The 20,736-nt window shown below is 44.5% G+C and overlaps 1 protein-coding gene across 1 annotated transcript in view; it reads right to left on the reverse strand.

Annotated features, from left to right (window-relative positions):
• The window catches only part of LOC134609406 (uncharacterized), an 89,832-nt gene extending 87,088 nt beyond the window's left edge, over positions 1-2,744 (reverse strand). The window contains exon 1 of the mRNA XM_063453086.1: positions 2,679-2,744. The gene's annotated coding sequence lies outside the window, so the exon portion shown is untranslated. The remainder of the gene's footprint in view (positions 1-2,678) is intronic.
• Between the last annotated feature and the right edge of the window lie 17,992 nt (positions 2,745-20,736).

Genomic DNA, 20,736 nt, shown 5'->3' on the forward strand with positions numbered 1-20,736 from the left:
ATGAGACATCTACTCAATGCGGCTAAAGCACTAATCCCGACGTTGTGGAAAAGCACACAACCACCCACAATTGCGCAATGGCAACAGAAAGTTGAAGAAATTCACACAGCGGAGGCAAAGAACGCAGACTTACAGGGGAGAAGCACTAAACACACTGAACTATGGAGGCCATGGTACATGTACCTAACACACTCACGAGCACAGGGAGGGAGGAGAGGCGAAACAAGAGACACTGGAGCAGACACGAACAATACATAACTTAAACAGAGCAGCCCCCCTTCTCCCACCCCGACCTACCTCAGGGCTCCCGCGGGATCGAGGGGTGCCCACATTATCTATCCCCGGCCCCCCTGGGAGGTAGGAGTGTGACAACACCGAATAAGACCCTAATCACCCAGGGACCGGCGACACAGGAGAAAGGGAAAGAGGGTAACACACTCGTGGGGAAATGACCCACAACCTCTAACATGCCTTAACCACAGTTACACTACCTCACGATCACAGAAGAAAAAGACAAATAAGTCGACCAAATAAACGGAAACATGACACTTGAGACAACCCCCAGCTACACACACACACACAAACAGGAAAACGTCAAACCACGCAATACACCACACACAAACGCCCTGAACCTTGATAAAGACGATAAGACCCATTATGGAGGAACAAGGACCAAAAGAGGGACGACATACCCTTCCCCCAACCCCACCCATACCCCAAGACCCTTAACCCAAACCACATACAGCCCTACGACAGGAGAGAATTAACTGCACCAACAACCATTGAGACTGAGACAATAGCAAAACCTGAGCAAACAACCCTAGGCCTACAGAAGAGCATATTGCAACACAACATCTGCACATTGTTAAACTGAAAGGTAAACAACTAAAGTCAACCACCCTGACATCGGTATTGGTGACTTACCAACCTGCTTCTAAAGGACGTAAACATGATATATACCTTGCTAAGAGACCTGCGAGTCTCCATATTGAAGCTTACGCAGAGATTTGCATATCTCAAAGTACCGTATGTTCCTACAAACATCAGAAACCTGCGCGTTTCACACTGTTTACCGACTAAATGCTTTTTACAACATGGAAAAAACCTTAATAAAAAGATTTACAAAAAAAACAGATCATTCATATTAAATACTGCCAGAAACCTAATGGATCATTTCATTTGAATTCATTATTTTTTTTTTAAATCTTCTGAAATATGGATAGTGCATTTTATTATCCAAATGTTTGCAACCTGTTGCAATTATGGCATAAAATCTCCTTTTCAGGGCATTTTTGGAATAGCCATTTTTTCTGAGAGCTACTTAGAAAGCTCATAATCTGTACTCTTTACAGTATATATAATGAGTGTCACCATAACCACTGGCAGGTATATCAGCAGAGATTTGTTAAAATCACTGCCACTTTAGGACAGTCCACAAGAGCGGTCACTCAAACACCATGGTTCTGGGTTCCCAGTATCAAATTTCTCCCTCAGTGTGGCCTTCCCAATATTAAAGGGATACTATAGGCATAAAAACAACTTTAACTTAAAAGAAGATTATAGTGCCAGGAATACAAACATGTATTGCTGCCCCGATAGTGCCTGTGTGGCTATTTAGGAATTTAAGAACCTAGCCCCCTTTAGAACGCTCTGAAATAGTGATTTTATTTAACTTTTCTCCTTGCCGAAGCTGGCCCCTGGTACATATGACTTATATAGCCCAGAATTCTATTAGGTGCTGCCTTATGTTACACGTGTGTAACAATTTAATCTGTTGTGAGTGAGCAGTGAGTGCTGGTGACAGGTTATCAGCTCTACCCAAAATAGGAGCACGCCTGCACTGCAAGCGTTGATCTCCCCTCCATCTCTAGGTGTACTCCTTACGTGCCTCCCACCACTGACAGTTCTTGCTTTGTTTTTTAAATAATCTTCTCCGTCCCTCCTTTGTCCTACCAAAATCCCTCTCCTCTACAGCTCAGAGCACGTGCTTGCGTTATAAGCTGGTGAGAATGGTCCAAATATTATCTATGAGAAGCATTTGATTAGACCATAGATATCAGTCACCGCTTTGCTATACTATAGTTTTATTAATTCACACATATTGGATGAAACTCTAAGGAAACTATTACACCATACAAACTGCTGCTATCTATATATTATTTGGTGAAGGTTTTTTTTTTCTTAGCTGTACAACATTAGTATTCAGTGTTATACCTGTATATTTCAACAGCACCAAAATAGTGACATTATGGACCAAATGCAGCACACCATTGTGTATACTTACATAATAAATAGTTATTATATGTGAAATGAGTAACAGAATGTGAGATAAACCCAATGTATCCAACATCTCAAATCGTTCGAACACAAATCAACATAGTACAAAAAACGATTTACCACCATTACACATGAATTAAAATGGCAACAAGCTAGAGTCTGGTGCAAGGCCTGGTCTAATTCCCAATAATATCATCATGCTGCGGATGTAGGCTATATACTGTAATAAGAATCTGTAAAATATATATAGGGTTATATTCCAACAATGGCTCCAGGTAATGACAGAACAACCTGCTTTCAGATAACTACATAACAGTATGAAGGAAGCATAGCTAGTAATAGGAATGCTGTGTTTGACCAGGCAGAGTGAATTAAAATAACAATGCTTAAATAATACTAACCTGCGCAGGACTACAATATGCTTACCCGGAAATCAATGAGGAGTCCCCCTTATTATTGTTCCGTCGGAAACACGAGGAACACAAAAATGGGCCGAACACTGAAAGGCTCCATTGAATAGGCATGAACGGAAGTTGCGATTGTAAATAGAACGCTAAACACTAGACACCGTACACGTAGTGTGTCTGTAGCCTCGTCGTCGAGCAGGTAGCGGCCATTGTATCGGAGACCATTCACAACTTTATAGTCTTGGAGATGCAGTCACACTTCACTGTATACTTAAAAAAAAAAAAAAAAACAGCAGCAAGCCTCGGATACAAAAGATTAGTTTCACAAAAAAAAAATGGAAAAAATATATTATAGGACAAGCGCAAAGTATCAAAAGTAATACTGTAGTACCATTTCTAAACTTTTGGCAATCTTTATTTACCTGTTTTAAAGAATACGAAGACAAAATAAAGAAAACATACATGCGTTAGATAACATATGCAGTGTAATATAGGAGTCAGAGATAGTCTTCCATCATAATATATCCTTTGTACAGCCCTACGGAATCTGATGGCGCTATATAAATAATATAATAATAATAATAATAATAATAATAATAAATACGTCTTCCAAACGTTTGGTGTAACGTCTTTTTTTACATACAAAGGATGCGCCCATCGCTCGTCCAGTATCCTAGACATCACAACGCTCAGGTCTTGTTTGAGGGATTTAAGGTAGGGTTTTGGATTCCTTTTGTGCACTCTTCCTTGCCTCCGTTTTGCAAACAACCTCCGCTCGGTTAAGGGTAAGGAAGAGGTACTGCAGGAAAAATTGGATTCCGAGGTACGGCAGGGTCGCATGGCAGATCCGTTTTCTTTTTCCCCATTTCCCAATTTGCGCATTTCACCTCTGGGTCTGGTTCCTAAGAAGGAGCCGGGTTCCTATTTGTTTGATCCAACACCTGTCGGGAGGTTCGGTTAATGACAACATCGGTAAGGAGGTTAGTCGGGTTCGCTATGCGTCGTTTGACAGGGCCTTGGAGTTGGTTCGACGGGCCAGGGCCAGCGCTTTGTTGGCAAAATCTGACATTGCATCTGCTTTCCGTCTGTTGCCGGTTCACCCCTCTTGTTTTCCCTTGCTGGGCTTTACTTTTCGTGTTTTTTTTTTTACTACGATATATGTTTGCCTATGGGCTGTTCTATTTCTTGACACTATTTTGAAATGTTTTCGTGTTTTTTGGAATGGGTTACAGTAGAGTCGTCGGGTTTGTCGGCGGTTACCCATTACCTGGACGATTTTTTTATTCGGCAGTTCGTCAGGATCTGGAGAATGTCAGCGGTTGTTAGGATCGTTTTGGTCGGTCATGGAGTATTTCAGGGTGCCCGTTGCAGAGTCAAAAACAGTTCGTCCGGTTAAGGTCTTGTCATTTCTAGGGATAGAAATTGACTCCGGGGACATGGTTTTCCATTTGCCTGCCGACAAATTGTCGGTCCTCTTGCGCAATGGTTGACCTGATTCGCAGGGCCAGGAAGGTACAGTTGCAGCAGATGCAGGTGCTTCTGGGGCACTTGGCCTTTGCGTGCTGAGTCCTTCCCATGGGCCGGGCTTTTTGCAGGCGGTTGTCCCTATCGACGGTGGGTATTCGGGAACCATTTCATTTTATTCAGGTCACACGTCAGCTGCGCACGGATCTCCAGGTGTGGAGTTCCTTTTTGGAGCGCTGCAATGGGCGCTCCTGCTGGCTGCAGGAGGCTACATCGAACTCTGCGTTAGACCTACTCACGGACGCTTCCGTGGCAGTGGCGTTTGGAGCTTACTGCCAAGGTCAATGGTGCGCGGAAGCATGGCCGGCTATTTAATGTTTTTAGAGATGTTTACCATTGTGGTTTCCTTGCAGCTCTGGGGCAGGGCTCTTCAAAACAAAACGTGTGTTGTCCATGTGATAAATCGTTCCTCCTCTAGTTCCCCTCCTGTTCTGTCCCTGCTTCGTCGGTTGGTTTTGCTTTGTTTAAAGTTTAACATCTGGATCAAAGCATGTCATGTGCCGGGTGTGTTAAACGTGGTAGCTGACTCTCTCTCTCGGTTTCAGTGTGACCGTTTTCAGGAGTCAGCCCCGGCGGCGGAGGCAGTTGGTCTCAGATGTCTGGACTCCTTATGGGAGATCGATTTGGAGGATTGAGGGGCTTGATGGCAGACTCCTTGTCGGACGCTTCATGGAAGTCGTATCAAGCCGTCAGGTGCCACTGGCTGTCCATATTCTCACAAAGTCAGGTGGTGGGGTCCGAGTCTGGACGTTTAAAGGCGACATTGACAATGTTGGAGGAAATGCTCGAGCAGGGTAAGTCATGTTCATCGGTCAAAAAGTCCTTGTCCGCATTGTCCTTTTTGTGTAGGTTTATGGGCTGGCGAGACGTATCACGAGAGTTCGGTATCCAGCAAGTCATCCGGGGTTGGAGACTTAGAAGGGGCCCAGATCGGCGCCGCCCAGTGTCGACGGAGTTGGCGTATTCTAGGGAGTTATCTACTTATTCATTCCTGTCATTACATTGACTGGCTAAGTAACTTACATTTTATATGAATGTATGTTACTTGATTGTTGTAAGTGTTTTTTAAATGAGCAGCAGTAGGCTGTTCACTGTTAACTAGACATGCCCCTACTCGCGGTATAGCGAGTAGGGGCATAATTTACTAATACTAAGTCATCTTTAGTTAGTATTAGTAAATTTGGATGAATGACCAATTTAGGTCTTTCAGCCTTTTAGTAGATAGCTCCCTAATTCCATGGGAATTAGGGAGTTATCTACTTATTCATTCCTGTCATTACATTGACTGGCTAAGTAACTTACATTTTATATGAATGTATGTTACTTGATTGTTGTAAGTGTTGCAAATGCTTACAGCTGAATCCTGGCTATGTTTGTATACTTTTTATTTAAAAATGTATACAGTGTAACATTCTTCTTCTTCCACTGGGTAAGTATATTAGTCCTTAGGCAATACTGTGCTTCGGAACTTCGACACTTCAGAACTTCGGCAACTTCGGCACTTCGACACTTTGGAAATTCTGCAATTTCGGAACTTCGGGACTTCGACAATTCGGCTATTCATCTATTCGGACATTTGGAAGTACCCGAATTTCCGAATTGCCCGAAATTCATCCGAATTCGCATTCGGACCGAAACGAATTGCACATGTCTAGTGGTAGGGTGTTATTCTGGTCAGCAGAACTACCAAGCTCGCTCCACAACATGGCGTCCACGTGGCCTACCCTGGGCAAATCTCTGCTCACTGAAGGCGGATATCCTCACAAACCATGGCGAATGCTGACTGCAGCTCTGACACCCGAAAAGCTGTACAATCTTTAAGACCCAGCGTACGGTACTGGTTCCCACAACTGCCTCCTGGGCTTTGAGCCCCCAGAGGACACTCCTCCAACCACAATCCCAGTCCTGGACAGAACACCCCAGTTAGGACTTCCGTTACTGGCCCCCCAGTGGTGCTGGAGCCGTGGGCACATGTGGGAGGCTCAAGCAGAGCCTTTGCTGGCGGAGTGGTGCAAATCAGACCACACTTTATGTTGGGACTCTGCAGCTGTTAAGCTCCAATGGGAAGCCGAGACCAAATGATCCAGCGGATATACCTGCGTGTCTTCACCGGCGGATTTATGGAAACTGATCCCAGAGGGTAGTGTGGACTCCTCCTTCCGAGACTCCAGTGGTTTCTAATAACTTCTGCTTCACATGTAGAACTTATGCCTGTATTCATCTAGCCATTTAGCTTGAGGTGTATACATTAATGGGGCACTGTCTAACATCCTGCCCATCATACTTAGCCACACTGCTCATACTTAAGCATAGCTCAGTACTGGATAGGAGGCATTAAGCAAGTTGATTTTCATAGCACAGTAGCGCAGTGGGGTGCAGTGTCCCAATAGCCTGTATAACTTGAATGTTAAACTAGAACAGCTGCACTTACACTTGCATACCAATGCTATTGTGATACCACTTTATTCAGCAGTCCCTCTTTGTAGATATACCTACCTAAACTATCATACTACTATATGGCTACTTAACCCGCTTTTCACTACATGCTTAGTTTGCAATCGTAACATTTTCACAATTATCTTACCCAGATAGCCCACTACTACTTAGCTAAGATTTTTATAACTGTCTAGGCTAGGATAAGGTACCTGAGTTTGTTAAGTTTAACTACCCTGAATCTTGATTTACTTCTATTGTTTTACTCTATAATATAAAATTGTGCATATGTTCTCATATACCCCAGATGTATGTTGGGAATGCTGTTGGGGGTACCTCATGCCTGTCTGTAATAATCCAAAGCACGGCAAAAATATTTTTTAAAAAAAGGGGTAAATGGGGAGGGTACTCACCAGTTCCCTGTCAGAGGCGTAGTGGTGCTAGCTTTCCCTCCCGCCCATCCTCCCTAGTAATTCAAAGTGGAGGTCGTTTTGTTTGGTTGGGTGCTGTTGTCTTTTCTTTGTTTTGTCACAGTTCGCGGTAGTCTTGGCCAGCGAAGTAAATTGGAAGAAAGTCTGCTGAGAGCAGTCTACTGAGAGCTGATGGCGGGGGCAGGCTGCTCCACACTCGTGGTTCATTTGGATAGAGCTGTCTGTTGGTAAACCCCCAACAGCTGACAGAGTGGGGACGCTGGCAATAATTATCAATACAGCGGTGGCCGTTGCCCTTACTCATATCAAGTGTTGTTGTGTCTTTATTGGGCAACGGGTGGTAGGCAGTCATGTTCCCCCCTCACCAGCCCAACTTAGCTCCAAAAAGACACATTATATGTGCTGTAAATAGGCACCTTCTACAGGACAGACAGGTGCCTAGCATGCCTAATGGGAAATCCATCCCGAGCTGTATAAAAACCTGGAGTATTCATTTTATATTCGCCTATTTGATATTTGCCTGATTTTACATAATTGTATGTATTTTGTATTTCAGTTTTTTTTAAAGTTGCACCTACTGATTCTACAAGCAAACTATGAGATGTCTCTTTCCCTGAGTTCCGGTAGATACGATAATTGCATTTCACAATGCGTAACTTTCCGTTTTCATCATTAGACATGAATTTATTTATTTTTTCATTAGTTGCATTGAACTCCTGAACTGAACTGCTTGTTAAATGTAATTACAACAGTAAGAGGATAATAAACCAACATTAATCCAACATAGATCTATCCTAATGAAGATAAGGAGATTTTCTAGGTCTTGAGTAGGTAGGAAATTAGTACAATGATGTCATGGCTGGAAGAACTGTAACAGTTCCCATAAATATATTCTGCAAGATTTCTCTAGTTAGACCTTAACCCATTCAGTGCTATTTGAATAAGGAATAATAATAGTAATACATTAGGAATCATTCCCATATATACCTAAAAATTATGTATGTATAATGAACATATACTACCATTGACCATATGTTTTATACACATAAGTGCATGTTATGTGCTACATTTAGGGTAGTTTGTGAGTGTCCGAAATTCATGGGTCATTTGATCTCCCTGGTCGGGCTTTGCCCATGGCCATTACGACCCACAGGGAATTTGCCCAGTTTGCCCGATGGCAGGTCTGGAGATATAAAAGAGGGACAGGGGAATTTGTTCCCATAATAGGTACTGTCTCTCCTATATAGGGTCAGTTGGGAGGTATGACACAGTGTCCTATATCTGGAGACACCTGGAGACACCTAAGGGTCCCATTGGGTCTGCGTCTTAGACTGGTACGATGTATACTATAGTCACACATCTCTCAACATTGGGAAGTATGGAGCCAGGAAGGGAGATGGGGGTCTATAAACGACGAGCAAGGAAAATGTTTGCATTACTGGCAATGCACAAAGCTTGTCTGAAATAGCAACTCCAAGCTGAGTGGCCATCATGCTGGCTATCCCACACAGGACTGCACATGCACGGAATGCTTTTAAAGTGCAGTGCGGATTGAATACTACATTAAAGTGCCTTGGTCTCTGTTGTCTATGAAGCAGGACACCAAAGAGGAAATCCATGATAGTGGGACTGGACCCAAATGACATGCCTACCACAGGATTATTGAGGGGTATGGTCATAGCTTGCCTATTTAGGTCAACATTTTTTAGTTTGCTTTCCAGTTCACTATAATTTAGTGCTTAGTGAATAAAATTTATAGTGGTAGTGCAGGGGGAGGGAACAAGTACCTTATAGGTACTTTTATTGTTGACACTGAGAGTAGTGATGTCCCGAACGGTTCGCTGGAGAATAGTTCCTGGCGAACATAGCTTGTTCGCGTTCGCCTCGGATGGCGAACATATGCGATGTTCAGTCTGCCCCCTATTTGTCATCATTGAGTAAACTTTGACCCTGTACCTCACAGTCAGCAGACACATTCCAGCTAATCAGCAGCATACCCTCCCTCCTCCTAGACAGCATACAATTTAGATTAATTCTGAAGCTGCATTCTTTTTTTTTGTTGTATTTTTTTTTTTTGACAGAACTGTGTTATATTTGAGCATGCTAGGCTGAACGTGCGTATATCATGGCTAGTTGCACTGAGGGTATGAGTATATAGCAGTATATTGTTGTGAAAGATGGCTGTCATGTTTAGGGTGTAGCTTGCACGTTATCAACTGTGTATTTATATCAGCAGCTCCACCACTAGTTATAAATCAAGTGTGAGTCGCCCCATGAGATGAGACTAGTGAATAACATAATACATGAACGGTTAAGGTAAAGGCATGTAAGGAACTACGACAATAAACTCTTTAGGAGGTGAAATAATGCCATGTTTAAACGCTTGATACTTTACGATTAGTTAATGTGCAGAGAGCAGTTCATATGATCAAAGGCATGGTGTGGAGGATCGGCTATAGTGGGACATGCTTGGCAGGCTGCTGTTTACTGCTTGTGCTCATCCGATCCCTTCTGGGTGCCAGGTGCAGACCCTGAGAGTCCCTGATACCTGGAACAACAAAGGCAAGTCTCTGGCTGAGTGCCGGGTTCGTGGCTTGAGGTGGTGGAAGCTTGTTTTGTCGGGTGGTCGGATCTGTCCCGGTGGTACTTCACGTCCAGTGCGGGATTGTGGTGGCTTAAGGTGTGTCAGGGTACCTGTGGTCTCTACCTCCGAAAGAGGTAGAGACTTAGCTGTTACTCCATCCAGACGGTCTGATGGCTCCCTTCCCCGCGGTCTATCTGGTCATGCTAGGCCGGCCGCGAGGGAGTGACTGCCTTTTACAGCATCTAGGCAGGAAGTAGTCATCAGGACACTCCCCCGGAACAACCTGTCAGTCAATGGCTGCAGGACCAATCAGGACGCCTTGGAGGCGTGGTTACTGCTCTGAACAGGGTATTTAACAGAGCTTCTATCATTAGCTCATTGCCCTGTCGTGGTTCTAGCTTGTTCTAGTCACTCAGTGCTTGCGTATTCTATTATCCCTTTTGGTTTTGACCCGGCTTGTTTACCTTACTCTGCTTATCTCTGTTACCCTTGATTCGGCTTGTCTCTCGCTTACCTGTCTTCTGTTACCCTCGACCTCGGCTTGTCTTTGACCATTCTATACTGTACTACTTACGTTAGTCCGGCCATTCTAAGGTCCGGTATACGTATCTGGCTACTGTTTGTACTCTGCGTGTTGGATCCCTGTCCCGATCCTGACATTACGACAGGGCCAATGGATCCTGCAAGTACAAACAGTCAGCTGGCTGCTCCTGATCCTAGGTTTGAAGCCATGGATCACAGAATGGATCAGATGGCGCTTGCGCTACAGGCTCTATTAGCTTGTGCCAATAACCCACCAGAGGAGCTACGTAATACCCCTGTTTCTCCTGTCTGTTCAGGTCTAGAGGTAACCACAGTGGGTGCTTCTTCTCGCATTACCCCCCAGTACGCTATGGTGGGGCTCCTGAGAAGTGTCGTGGTTTTTTAAACCAAATTAGTATCCACTTTGAATTGCAACCTCGCTCTTATCCTACAGATAGGGCAAAAGTAGGATTTATTATCACCCTACTCATTGAGAAAGCTCTGAGATGGGCCAACCCACTATGGGAGAACGATAACCCATTAGTTTATAACTATAACGCATTTGTAGCTGCTTTTAGAAGAACATTTGACCCTCCAGGTAGAAAGGTTAATGCAGCCAGATTACTGTTGCGCCTGAGACAGGAGAACCGAACACTGGTGGATTATGCACTAGAGTTCAGGTCTCTGGCGGCAGAAATCAAGTGGAATGAGCAGGCGTATATGGATGTATTTTTGAATGGCCTATCTGATGTAATCCTTGATGAGGTTGCTACCAGAGAACTCCCTGTGAATTTAGAGGATTTAATTTCGTTCATCTCTCGTATAGATGAACGTCTAAGAGAGAGACAGAACACTCGAGAGAGGAACCAGAGACCTTCTTTTAGGTTAGCTCCTGCTTTTCCAAGTCCTGACTCCACGATATCTTTGCTTACTGAACCTATGCAGATAGGGTATACCCGCCTCTCTGAGGAGGAAAGACAGCACAGGAGAAGAGAGGGTTTGTGTATGTATTGTGGAGCCAAGGGTCATTTACTCTCGAACTGTTCTAACCGCCCGGGAAACGCTCGCACCTAAGTCCCTCTAGAGGACAGGCCTTGGGTGTTTCTATTTTGTCCTCTACTCCTAATTATAAGGATCACAGGCTTCTGCTACCAGTTTCCTTAACTTGGGGGAAGGAAGTAGTAAGGGCTATGGCATTGATAGATTCCGGTGCTGCTGAGAATTTTATCGACCAAGCCTTTGCTAGTAAGAACAATTTTCCATCCCAGCTAAGGGAGACACCTTTGGCCGTTGAGGCCATAGATGGTAGACCACTACTAGACCCTGTTATCTTTCGTGAGACCGTACCCATTGATTTAAATGTTGGTATCCTACACGTGGAGAATTTATCTCTTCTGCTCATTTCGTCTCCTTCCGTTCCCATAGTTCTGGGGTACCCATGGTTGAAAAAACATAACCCTATTATCGATTGGGAGTTAGGAGAGATACTCTCATGGGGCCAGGGCTGCCAGGATCGGTGTTTGTGCAAGGTTTCTCCATTAGCTAATATTAACATACCGGAGAATCCTACTCAGTCCACAGAAAGACAAATACCAGACCTTTACCTAGACTTAAGGGCAGTGTTTGACAAGAAGAATGCCGATTCTTTGCCTCCACACAGGTCATTTGACTGTAAGATTAAGCTGCTACCCGGTACTATGCCTCCGAGGGGCCATGTATATCCTTTGTCTGTTCAGGAAAACTCGGTTCTAGAGGAGTATATTCGGGAGAATTTAGAAAAGGGATTCATCAGGAGGTCTTCTTCTCCGGCCGGGGCTGGGTTCTTTTTCATTAAGAAGAAGGATGGCACGCTGAGACCTTGTATCGATTACCGAGGCTTGAATAAAATAACTGTCAGAAATGCCTATCCTATCCCACTGATTACCGAGTTATTTGATCGTCTTAAGGGCTCCAAAATCTTCACCAAGTTAGGTCTCAGAGGGGCTTACAATTTGGTGAGAATCCAGCAAGGTCACGAGTGGATGACGGCATTCAATACTCGGTATGGCCATTACGAATACACTGTTATGCCATTTGGACTATGCAATGCTCCTGCAGTATTTCAAGATTTGATTAATGAGGTACTTAGGGAGTTTCAGCATGATTGTGTTATTGTTTACCTGGACGACATACTAATACACTCTAAGGAGATTGAGACTCACCATAGACAGGTCAGAAAGGTATTACACAAGCTGCTGCAACATGGTCTATATTGCAAATTGGAAAAGTGCAGTTTTGATCAGTCTCAGGTAGACTTTCTTGGATACGTGATTTCTGGGGAGGGTTTTAAAATGGATCCTGTAAAACTCCAATCTATTTTAGACTGGCCCTTGCCCAAAGGACTCAAGGCTATCCAAAGGTTTATTGGTTTTTCCAACTACTATAGGCGCTTCATTAAAGGATACTCCTCTATCATTGCGCCTATTACCAATATGACCAAACAAGGGGCTGATACTAAGTTCTGGTCTAAGGAAGCTCTTGGTGCTTTCAAGACTCTCAAGGAACTTTTTGCCTCGGCTCCCATTCTAGTCCATCCTGATACGACTCTGCCTTTCTTGCTCGAGGTCGATGCCTCTGAGACAGCAGTTGGGGCTGTTCTGTCTCAAAGGTTAGGGGTGGATAAACCGTTACACCCTTGTGGTTTTTTCTCTAAGAAATTTTCTGGGCCGGAGAGCAGATATGACATCGGGGAGAGGGAACTGTTAGCAGTCATTAAAGCCTTAAAGGAGTGGAGACATTTGTTGGAGGGGACCCTACACCCTATTACGATTTTGACGGACCACAAAAACTTGTCCTATATTGGGGAGGCTAAGCGCTTATCCTCTAGACAAGCTCGTTGGTCCTTATTCCTGACTCACTTCAATTATGTACTGACTTACAGACCTGGTTCTAAAAACTCTAAAGCCGATGCATTATCTCGCCAATATGAACCTTCTACTGTACCTGAACCAGTTCTTTCTTCTATAGTTCCGAAATGCAATATCATTGCTAATACGAATCTCAGGATTCATTCTCCATTACTGGCCGAGATCATTAAGTTGCAACATCTAGCACCTAAACAGACTCCTGCGGGCCGTCATTTCGTTCCTCCTGCTCTTCAACTGGAACTTTTACAGTGTTTACATAATAGCAAGATGGCGGGACATCCTGGTATTCGCAAAACTTACGCGTTGATCTCTAAGGACTTCTGGTGGCCTGCTTTGCGGAGGGATATTGAGGAGTTCATCGCTGCATGTGAAGTTTGTACTAAAACCAAACAACCCCATACGCTTCCATGTGGATTCCTGCACCCCTTGGAGGTTCCAGAAAAACCATGGTCCTGTTTGGCCATGGACTTTATTGTCGATCTACCTATCTCTAAAAGACAGACTGTTATACTCACCGTGGTTGACAGGTTTACTAAGATGGCACACTTCATTCCCCTGCCTAAACTCCCGTCTTCTCCCGAATTGGCAGAGATATTCGCTAAGGAGATTTTTCGCCTACATGGGATACCCTCTCAAATTGTATCGGACAGAGGCTCCCAATTTGTTTCCCGCTTTTGGAGGTCCTTCTGCTCTCAACTTGGTATTAAATTAAACTTTTCTTCTGCCTATCATCCTCAGTCTAACGGAGCTGCTGAACGTACCAACCAGAAAATCGAACAATATTTACGATGCTTTGTTTCTGAACACCAGGATGATTGGGTCGGTTTGATTCCTTGGGCGGAGTTTGCACACAACAATCTCGTTTGCGATTCTACTCATTCAAGCCCCTTCTTCATGAATTATGGTTTTCATCCGTCTATTCTTCCTTCGGATTCCCCTTCCCAGGGGGTGCCGTCGGTTGATGTTCATGTTGCCAATTTGAGGAAGTTGTGGGATCAAACTCGACAAATCCTTGTGCACAACTCTATGTTGGTCAAGAAACACGCTGATAAACGTAGAAAGGCGGCTCCGGTCTTTGTTCCAGGTGATAGGGTATGGCTGAGCACGAGGAACATCCGTTTAAAAGTGCCCTCCATGAAGTTCGCTCCTCGTTATATTGGACCCTACAGGGTGCTGACCCGTATCAATCCAGTTGCATATCGTTTACCTCTCCCCGTCTCCGCAGGGCGTATCACTCTCGCTTCCCATCTCGTCCGGTTCATTCCGCCCGGTGGGCGTATCTGAGAGGGGGGGTACTGTCAGGGTACCTGTGGTCTCTACCTCCGAAAGAGGTAGAGACTTAGCTGTTACTCCATCCAGACGGTCTGATGGCTCCCTTCCCCGCGGTCTATCTGGTCATGCTAGGCCGGCCGCGAGGGAGTGACAGCCTTTTACAGCATCTAGGCAGGAAGTAGTCATCAGGACACTCCCCCGGAACAACCTGTCAGTCAATGGCTGCAGGACCAATCAGGACGCCTTGGAGGCGTGGTTACTGCTCTGAACAGGGTATTTAACAGAGCTTCTATCATTAGCTCATTGCCCTGTCGTGGTTCTAGCTTGTTCTAGTCACTCAGTGCTTGCGTATTCTATTATCCCTTTTGGTTTTGACCCGGCTTGTTTACCTTACTCTGCTTATCTCTGTTACCCTTGATTCGGCTTGTCTCTCGCTTACCTGTCTTCTGTTACCCTCGACCTCGGCTTGTCTTTGACCATTCTATACTGTACTACTTACGTTAGTCCGGCCATTCTAAGGTCCGGTATACGTATCTGGCTACTGTTTGTACTCTGCGTGTTGGATCCCTGTCCCGATCCTGACAAGGTGGAGGCGAGTGCTTGACATGGGGCAGGCTCTGCATTTCTGTTTGTGCCTCCGGTCCCGTCTTCAACGCCTTTTGCATTGGTGGATTTTAATGGGGACTGCTTCGCTTAGCTGTGGTGGAGCTTGTTGGGGCTGTGGTGGAGCTTGTTGGGGCTTCCTGCTTGTTATTTGCTTCCAAAATTGATTAAAGAGTCTGTCCAGCTTAGACTCAATATCCTGCCATGCTTTGCTGGTACCAGGAGGACACCCAGCTGCCGCCATATTGGGAGAGTCGCAGATGAGTATGTCAGCCTGGGCGGCTGTGCTCTGTGCGTCCATTAGGTCCAGACAGCCTCTCAGGACCGGGATAACCCCCACCGGTCCGAGGAGGGGGGGGACGGAGCTCCTGCCGGGAAGTAGCTGCTCCTGGGCAACCCAGGATCAGGAGATCGGCCGCCTCTCCCGCCCGGTGAGCACCAGGTCACACTTGCCACGCGGAGGTAAGTAAGACTCTGTTGAGTTGCTGACCGCTATTAAGCATGTCGGGTCGGTCAGGTAGGAGCAACATTGCTGGGTCATCCCCTTCTGGGGTGAAATTCGCTTGTTGATAGCTGCTTAAAGTGAGATATTGAGGGAGCTCACATGAAGTGCGTCTTTCCTCCATGACAGCTAGGCCCCGCCCCCTGGAAGCTGCATTCTTAGTGAGAGGAGGGACAGTGTAGCTGCTGCTGATTTAATAGGGAAATCGATAGCTAGGCTAGTGTATTCAGTGTCCACTACAGTCCTGAAGGACTCATCTGATCTCTGCTGTAAGGACAGCACCCCAAAAAGCCCTTTTTAGGGCTAGAACATCAGTCTGCTTTTTATTTTTCTGTGTAATCTTATTGCAGTTGCCTGCCTGCCTGCCTGCCAGCGTGTGTGTCAGGCTCACAGCGTATACTGTGCCCACTTGCCCAGTGCCACCACTCATATCTGGTGTCACAATAGCTTGCATTTAACAAAAAAAAAACTTTTTTGACTGTAATATAATAGCAGTCAGTTTCCTTCACACGTGTGCGTTTCAGGGCCTGCCGGGGCACAGTGTCACACCAGTGCAACTCATATCTGGTGTAACAGTAGTGTACATTTAAAAACAAAATACAGGGGGCTTGTTGTCACCTTTCAGGGACCCTTGGTGTTGTACGTGGCTGGGTGGAAGAAGAGACCTTCAAAGACATCAGTGAGGACAAGGAACGGGACATGGCTAGCTTGGTATCCAACCTTGTGCAAATGGGGAGTTTGCGGTTGTGCAAATGGACTGTTTGCGGTTGTTTGCGGTGCGTTAAACGGGGGGTTTGGCCTGTCACTGTGAAGTGGGCGTAACCCTTACACTACCTGATCAATACAACATCATACCTGATGTTTTAAAGCACGTTATTCCAAACAATTTAGGAATGTTAGGTGATTTATGCCCTTTATGGATTAAAACCAGACTCTGCATCAACTGTGTAATTTTCCATGGGAGTTTTGCCATGGATCCCCCTCCGGCATGCCACAGTCCAGGTGTTAGTCCCCTTGAAACAACTTTTCCATCACTATTGTGGCCAGAAAGAGTCCCTGTGAGTTTTAAAATTCGCCTGCCTATTGAAGTCTATGGCAATTCGCCCGGTTCGCCCGTTCGCGAACATTTGCAGAAGTTCGTGTTCGCCGTTCGTGAACGGAAAATTTTATGTTCGTGACATCACTAACTGAGAGGTGTTGTGAAAGATATTTTTTACTAGTTGGACCGGTGGCCAAATGTCAGCAAGTTACCAAAAGGCAACCTATTCATTAAAGTGGAGATAACATCATTAATTGGCTCTGCTTTAATTGAACACAGAGAATAAAGTTATAGCAACAATTTTACACAAAGTAGAGGAGACTGTCCTGTCATTTGTTAGTATGCCTTTTAGCAGGGTTTTAGATAGATCGATAGATAGTTTCCATTTATTTATCCAAGTGTTATAAAGCATCAAAGCTGTCTGAGATAGAAACCAGTGCCTTAATGTTTAAAGATGCAGTGGTTGTCATAGGTAATCCTTAATACAGTGTACATGATTTAATGAGTACCTTGTTAAAAGGATTTTGTTGGTCTATGAGATTAAATATTGGTCTCTAGGGAATTTAGAATGCCAGGTTTGCCTCTATAGACAACTATAAATTAGGAGGAAACCGTAAATAAAATCAAAGTTGCTTGCAAGAAACTATGTGGCTAGGTCATGAAGAAACCTAGCTCCGACAGCTCCATGAAGGTAATTACTTACTGTATTACTGTATTATTATTAGTACTAGTGGTGGTATTTTTAAAGCCCCAGCATTTTCTAGAGCGCTATATAATGGTTTCCCAAGACATACAAAAATATGTTTAACACTCTTTAACTTAAAAAAATAAGAGGTAATGAGCGCCATACTCAAACAAGTTTACAATCTAATTTGCATGCATAATTGTCTTTCTTTTTTTTTTATAATTCTTTATTTTGTTAAGGCATATATAAAGGGTACAAAATGAAGAAAAGGGAAATGCAGGGGTGTTCCACATTTATGGATTAGTACAGAGATATTATCATTAATTACATTTCCAGGTAGTAAGTGCCTCATTTTTCTTTTTATATGACATTCAATATGAACAGGAACGTTATTCAAACAGTATAGATCAACGTAAAGCATGATATCAGAAAGTAGTGTATTAAACTGGTGAGTGACATTTTAGTGTTGGAGCGTCGACGTTAATGCCTAACAAGAAGTAACCCGGTTAGGCTATTGATTTTAAGCAGAGGTATATTATAACGTCTTGTTATGTGGTGTATGTGTAAAGGGCTTCCGTGGCAGTCGGGGTATGGTGAGTGGGTTCCTGGTGGTGCCTTATCAGGGGTCGGCTGCCTTCATGGGTCGTATCGTCTGGCCACCCATGAGGGGTTGAAGGGTGGGTAAGTCAGTGGTGCAGTGTGTTTGTAGGCGTGTGCCTCTTAGGTAGGTAGTTGGTGAGGGGCAGTGGCAGAGGCCCCTGTCGTTCTTGTGTTCCCCTAACCTATGGGGAGACGGGGGGGGGGGGAGATTGTGAATAGAATTAACGGGTTCGTCTGTTTGTGTGTCAGCATTAGTGGAATATCTGGCAGTATGCGTCATGAAACATAAAACACGAAGTTAAAACGTGAAATTAAACCAAAACTAGGTACATTAGAAAAGAGAGAAGAACATGGAATATTCAATTGCTACAGTCCGCTTTGCAGGGTGCCACTATAGTGTGGCTCGGTGGTAGATGATTCTTTCTTTGCCGCCAACATTGGGGAGGTGCACTAAAGTAGTGCCATTCAAGCTGCGATTAAGTCACTGAGTCTTGATCTTGAGATGGGTTGCGATTCCGAGCTGGAAAAAAGGGTGTCACATTGGGTATGTCCCACTGGTGATGTGTTTCCGGTCTCGGTGGAGTTCCAGCGCCTCTCATCAGGTCCAGGGCTGTGAAAAAGGTGGGGGCATCCGTTGGAGAAGACGCTGTGTGCACCTTTCCGTCCTTGATGACCGTAAGGGTTCGGGACGCCGACCAGCGGTAGGCCACGCCAGCCTCTCGCAACTTAGTTGTGATAGGTTGCATGGTTTTTCTCCAGTGAAGTGTTGCCCTGGTGACATCCTGGTAGAATGTCAGCTGGTGTGATTCAAAGTCCATGGGGGCCCGTTCTTGGAACGCCTTCATGAGCTTTTGTTTGTCTGGAACGGTTTGGCACTTGAGAATAATATCCCTGGGCAGGCTCGTTGGGGCGCGTTGTGGTCTATTGACCCTGTAAGCTCCGTCCAACGGGATTTGTTTAGCTTGTTTGGCGGGTAGGGATGAGGCCATCAGTCGCCTAAGGAAGTGCGGCAGTTCCTCCGCGGTCACCGCATTGGAGACTCCGCAGATTTTTATGTGCTTGCGCCTACTCCTGTCATCCAGGGTGTCCACTCTGTGCGTCAGAGAGGAGTGCAGAGTTCTCATTTGTTGCACAGTGTCCCCTAGGGCTGCCAGGCTCTGCTTGAGATCGATCACGTCTTCCTCCGTGGCTTGTACACGATCAATGACCGCTTGTACTTCAGTTTTGACTAGGGCGATATCAGTGTCAAATAGTAGCTTGATTCTATCATAAAGGTCTGCAATGTCCTTTTTAGTGGCGTGTGCTGGGCTTGGGGACTCTATTGCGACGGCTGTCGCTGTTTCTGGGTTCTTGCTGCCTTTCCCGTTCCCCCCTTCAGTCTCCTGAGGCTCTATGGTGTCTGGGACGGCTGGGGGTGGTGAGGGTTCTGCTGTTTTGGGCCTGGAGCATTTGAGGAGCGTCCCTATATCTCTCGCCTCTGGAATGGGTGCCCCTGTCTGTTTCTGCGTTTTTCGACCCATGATTGGTGTGTCAGGGTCGTTTTGGTAGGGGTGTAAATACTCACTCCAGTCCGCGAGGAGCTCGGCGTGGTAAGTTGCGGCCTTCAGGCTTTCAGACCGGAGCTTTTGCCGGGTCTTGCGGGGTGGAGCTGAGGCGGATCCGAACCGGAATGGCATGGGTCGATGCAGCAGGGGTTCCCCTTCCCGCTGTAAGTGTTTGTAGTCGGCGGCTTGAAATTATTTTCGCCGTTTTTCTGCGTTTTTAGGCAATTCGTAGCGGAGCTGTCTGTAATGGCGTCTAGGCTGTAGCGGTGCCAGGCCACGCCCCCGCGTAATTGTCTTTCTTGTTCATACTATTACTATACTTGAACACATTATATTCTGCCATTCTGATTATATTTAGAGTTTATAAGGTATGCATTCAGTTTAAATTAAAGATTTTTCAATTTCCAACAACTAAGCCAACAAATGTATAATATATAATATTCGCGCTGGATTATTCATGTCTGATAAAGGTGCCTACTCTGACAATTAAAAACCCTCACTACCAGGCTGACCAGATTTTTTAAATAAATTAGCGATACAAAAATGATCTGTAAGGGTAGAATATTGTCAGCTATTAGGATAACTATACATTACAAACCATGAGAACATTTAACCCCTTCAGGACCGGACTGTTTTGGCCATGTTGTACGTTAAGGACCAGAGCTGTTTTAACACTTTTGTGGTGTTTGTGTTTAGCTCTAATTTTCCTCTCTCTCGTTTACTGTTCCCATACAAATTATATATTGGGGTTTTTTTCAGGACAAAAAGTTTTTTTTTTACATACCATTATTTCTATCATGTCATATAATTAAATTTTAAAAAATAATAAAATATGGTGAAAAATAAAAAAATAATATTTTTTTTTTACTTTTACTTGAAAAATCTTTTACTCATCTACAAAAGCTAATGAAAAAAACTGCTAAATAGATTCAAAATGTTGTCCCGAATTTAAAAACACCCAGTGTTTACATGCTTTTTTTGCAAGTTATAGGGCAATAAGTACAAGTAGGATATTGCTGTTTCAAAATATACATTTTTAAAATGAATCAATAGTGACATTGTAACACTGTTATCTGTCATAAATCTCGGAAAAACACCCCACATGTACATATTTTTTTTAAAGTAGACAACCCAGGGTATTCATCTAAGGACATTTTGACACTTACTATGCAGCCATTTTACCACCAATCTTTGCCAAACTTCGTATTGGTAGTTTATTTTTTTTCACATACATTGCAATTCAGGTATAAATTAACAGATCCTGTTATGTGTCACTGCAAAACACCCAAATATGTGTTCAGCAACATTTCCTGAGTACAGTGATACCACTGTACTCAGGTTGTTAGGGGGCTAAAAGGCCATATTTGGCAGGTTTGCATATCCGTTTTCCAACTTGGAATTTTAACA

Source organism: Pelobates fuscus, chromosome 4, assembly GCF_036172605.1.
Source record: "Pelobates fuscus isolate aPelFus1 chromosome 4, aPelFus1.pri, whole genome shotgun sequence".
In the NCBI taxonomy this organism is placed as follows: domain Eukaryota; kingdom Metazoa; phylum Chordata; class Amphibia; order Anura; family Pelobatidae; genus Pelobates; species Pelobates fuscus.